Source organism: Lynx canadensis, chromosome C1, assembly GCF_007474595.2.
Source record: "Lynx canadensis isolate LIC74 chromosome C1, mLynCan4.pri.v2, whole genome shotgun sequence".
NCBI classification, from domain to species: domain Eukaryota; kingdom Metazoa; phylum Chordata; class Mammalia; order Carnivora; family Felidae; genus Lynx; species Lynx canadensis.
Genome location: NC_044310.1, coordinates 111,013,566 through 111,018,594, shown reverse-complemented (window position 1 = coordinate 111,018,594; position 5,029 = coordinate 111,013,566).

The following is a 5,029-nucleotide window of genomic DNA, read 5'->3' as shown; positions in this document are numbered from 1 at the left end:
CTATTTTCATGGTTGCTTAAGAGGTTTTTTAACTAATCACAGACTACTTTCAAGTCGTATTATACCACATTATATATAATACAGAAACCTTACAATAGCATATTTCCATCTCTACTCTCCTGGCTTTTGTGCTATTGTTACACATTTTCCTTTGTAAACTTCACGATACATTAGCCTTGCTTTAAACAGTTATTTTTTTATTGTGGTGATAGATAACAAAATTTACCACCTTAACCACATTTAAGTATACAGTTCGATGGCATTAATCACAGTCATGTTGTTGTGCAAGAATGACCATGACCCATCTTTCCAGAACTTGGCAATAAATTCTTTACAAAAAGAGATGTGGATAATAAGAAAATCTTTTCTATTTACCAATGTCGTTTGCAGTCATGACTTCGCGATTTCATGAGTTCAAGCCCCACGTTGGGCTCTGTGCTGACAGTGCGGAGACTGCTGGGGATTCTCTCTCTCCCTCCCCCACTCACGCTGTCTCTGTCTCTCTCAAAATAAATAAATAAACTTAAAAAAAGAAAGAACTTCCCTAAACCTGACTCAGAGGCAGGTCAGCTAGTGATGAATTCTTTCTGCTCATATCTTTATCCATGTTCCCTGTACACAAAATGTCCTCTGGTTCCTTTTCGATTTTCTCTTTATCGCTGGTTTTAAGCAATTTGCTTTTGATGTATCCTTGGTGTTATTTCCTGTGCTTGGAGTTCATTTTGTTTCCTGGAACTGGGAGCTTACAGTTTTCATCAAGCTTAGAAAAATTTCAGCCATTATTTCTCCAACACTTTTTTTTTTTTCCTATCTTCCCTTCTCCCTATTCTGCTTCAAGGATTCCAAACGCACGTATATCCGGCCACCTGAAGTCGCCCCACAGCTCACTAATGGCTCTGCTCATTTTATTTCAGTCTTTTTTTTTGTTTCATTTCATTTAAATTAATGTGTTTTCAAGTGCACCAATCTTTCCTTCCACAATATCTGATCTCCAATAATCGCACTGTTTTAGTTGTCAGTTGCAGTTGGGAGAGGCTGAGAATTTTTTAAACCACCAAGAAATGGCTCCTTTTTAAAAACAGTTCTGCCCTCCATTTGCATTTTACTACTTCAGCAGCAAGAAGAAATCAGGCGGCACCTTGAACACTGCTTGCAAATCTTGCAAGCCTAGATCACAAAGTTCGTTAGAACGTCCTGCTCTCCACAAAACCTCAGTTGATAGTGCCACTAAGTTTTGCCACCGTGTAAGAGACCCCCCAATACCTAGTTTCAGGTCATGATCTCGCGGTCAGTAGGTTCAAGCCCCGTGTCGGGCTCTGTGCTGACAACTCGGAGCCTAGAGCCTGCTTCGGATTCTGTCTCCCTCTCTCTCTGCCTGTCCTCTGCTCGCATTCTGTGTCTCTCTCTCTCAAAAATAAACATTAAAAAAAGATATGTAACCAATAGGAAATTTTTTAAATTTAAAATTTAAAATTTAAAATTCAAATGACATTTACTATCTCATAGTTTCTGTACCTCAGGAATCCAGGGCCTTAGCTGGGTCCTCTGGCTCAGGTCTCTCACGGGCTGCCATCAGGGATAGGTTAGGGCTGTGGTCATCTCAAGGCTCGACTGGTGGAGGATCCATTTCCAAGCTCACTCATACGGTGGTTGGTAGGATTCAGTCCCTCATGGCTCACTGGACTGAGTCCCTCCACTGACCTTCCCACTCAGTTCCATGCCATGTGGAACTCTCCACGGAGCAGCTCGCTTGGTCAGAGCAAACAACCAAGAGGTGCCAGAGACAGTACAGGAACAAGAAAAAGTCAAAGTCTTTTGTCACCTGATCTTGGAAGCAATAGCCGTCTCTTTTGATGGATTTTTTCCATTAGAAGCAAGTCTACTTCCAGCTCACATTTAAGGGAGGGGATTGATCACACCCATAGTTTTTGTTTTTGTTTTTTTTTTCATTTTAGACACTGTAGTTTTAATCTCTAGAAGTTTTCCATGGGATTTTGTTTTATTTTTGAGTGAGTGAGAGAGAGAGAGAGATGGCGTGAGTGGAGGAGGGGCAGAGAGAGGGAGACACAGAATCCAAAGCAGGCTCCAGGCTGAGCTGTCAGCACAGAGCCTGATGTGGGGCTTGAACTCACAAACTGTGAGATCATGACCTGAGCCAAAGTCGGGCGCCTAACCAACTGAGCCACCCTAGCGCCCTGCTATTGGATTTTTATATCTTCTGTGTTAACACATTCCATCTTTCTTCTGGCTTTGTGAGCATCTGGAGTACAGTTACAACTTTTAATGGCCTGTGTCCTAATTGTATCATCTGGGTCATTTCTGGATCCATTTTATTTTCCTTTTCATTAGGGATGCTATTTTATTTGCTCTTTGCTTGCCTGGTAGATTCTGATTGGATGTCAGACATCATGAGTTTTATCAGTTGCAAGGTATTTTTGTATTGCAACAATTAGCTTTGTTCTGGGACTGCCGTTAGGTATGTGCACTTTGATCATTTTGGGTCTCGGTTTTAAACTTTGTTAGGATGGAGGAAGTGTGAATTTGGGTCTAACTTCACACACTATTGAGGCAGAGCCCGGCTGAATGTTCTACTAGATGCCCTGTGATTATGAGGTTTCTCACCCTGGCTGACGGGAACACAAACAACCAGGTCCTGGGTAAAGCTCCCCCAACCCATTCATGTGGTTCCTTATACGCGTATGCTGACCAGTGGTCAGTGGAAGGTCAGGGAACCCTAAGCAAACCGCTCTAGTTCTCTGTGCAGCTGTCCTCTCCGGTTTTGTCCTGCGAATCCCATTTCCCGGGGCTGTGAGAGCTGGCTCAGGGCAAAGGCAGGAGGAAGGCACAGCAGCGTAGGTAGTTGCCAGTAGGTAGTTCACTCACAACTCCCCTCAGGGCACAAGCAGGCAGGGTCACAGTGTTACTTTTAAGTCCACGAACATGAACCCCTTTTTAAAGTTTTCAAGGATTTTTTTTTTTTTTAACTTTTTTAAAGTCCATAAACACTTTTCAGAATCCCATTCAGTACTCCCTGGGCACCTGCCATACACCAGTTATGGAGGAACAGACAGAGTTCAGACATGTAAAAAAACAAAGAAAAACACCACCATAAAGGACATAGCACAGCGGTGGCAAAAAATGGGAGTGGGGAAGATGTGTCTGGCCTTGTTACAGGTAAACAAAGGGTAAACAAGACAAGTCTTGTCTACATCATGTGTGGAAGGGTGGTTCTCTGCTGTAAGCAGTTTTCCAGAACATAAAGGATGGATTTCTTTAACAGTCCCCGTTTTCCAGGATCACAGGGCTTGGGGTCAAGGTCCACATTACCAGTAGACATGTTACGGAACAAGAAAACAGTGAGCACCAAGGACAGAAATGTGCAAATACAAGAAGTGCTTGGTATCAGTTGAGTATCTCAAGCATAAAGGTGTGACCAGAGAGAAGAATTTGGAAATAGGCAGTCAGGTTTGATGATCAGGTTTGAGACATCTGGGTGCCAGCCCATCAGGGTGAGTAATTAGCAGGTGTACAGGCCTCAGCACACACAGGCCTGAGCGCAGGCCTCATGTCTGGCTGCTATGGGCCATTTCTGGGGTTTGCGCAGAGCAGCTGGCTGCTGACCAGACTATGAGTGTTTGTCCCCAAAAGGTCAGCTCAGAAAAGTGGAACTCCGGAAAGGTGGCTCTCGCTTCAAAGCACTCCTGACCAAAGACGTACGGTCTTCCCAGGCCCGGCCTGCAGCCGCTTCACAGAGCAGCCACAGCAAAGAGTGCTGCTGCTGAGCCGGAGGTGGGACAGGGACTCCTAATTTAGAGGCCTTTTGTAGCACAGGGTTTCAACACTTCCCAGAGGTGAGCACTGTCACCTATTAGGATGAGCCTCCTTCTCAAATTAACAAGTTTTTCTTCATGACCTATGCATGCCTTGTGTGTGTGTCTTTTTAATGGAACAATCCTGCTTTTTTTGTCCTTCCTGCTTTTCCTTCATACCAGGAACAAGAGACAAGACATTTCTCAGAAGAAAGGAACTAACAATTAAAGACCCAAGGGCATTAAACTGCTATAAGAAGAGGTATAAAAATAAGGAGGGGGACAAACCATAAGACACTCTTAAAATGCAAAACTGAGGGCTACTGGAGGGGGTGTGGGTGGGGGGATGAGCTAAATGGACAAGGGGCATTAAGGAGGGCACTTGTTGGGATGAGCACTGGGTGTTATACATAGGGAATGAATCACTGGAACTACTCCTGGAGTTGTTATTGTACTATATGCTAACCTGGATGTAAATTAAAAATAGCAACATAACATAAAAATAATAAAATAAATTAAATTAAATTAAATTAAATTAAAATTAAAATTAAAACTGCTATTAGAAGAGGAATCCAGACTACCAACAATATCAAAAGTGGATCTGGGAAAGAAATAAGAGACCCACCAGAGAAGCCGTGTGCACAGTGGCTCCCTAAACATGTGATGGCCCCCGGGTGACCTAGAGGACCTGCACACAGGGGCGCCAAGCGTGGAAGGCACAGAGGCCAAACAGTGACCAGGCAGCACTGCAGCCCACGTGAGCTCCTCCCTCTCTCTGGGCCTCTCCCCTGTCAACACCTCAACACCAAGTAGCAAGTCTTCTGTATCTTGGGATTTGTCTCCCAGTAGCTCCTCAGGAATGCGCCCCATTTTACTCCCTGGTGCCCACTACAAAGGGGGCCTTGATGGAGGTTTGTCACCTAGACGTAGGCCCTGCCTGTGACAAGGCATAAGAACACCTGTAACAAAGAATGCTTGGGGCACCTGGGTGGCTGAGTCGGTCAAGCATCTGACTCCTGATTTCGGCTCAGGTCGTGATCTCACCAACCGGGAGACTGAGCCCTGCACTGGGCTCTGCACTGACAGCATGGAGCCTGCTTGGGATTCTCTCTCTCCTCTCCTCTCTCTCTTTCTCTCTCTCTCTCTCTCTCTCTCTGCCCCTCCCCTGCTCTCGCTCATGCACTCTCTCAAAATAAATAAACGTCCAAAAAAAAAAAAAG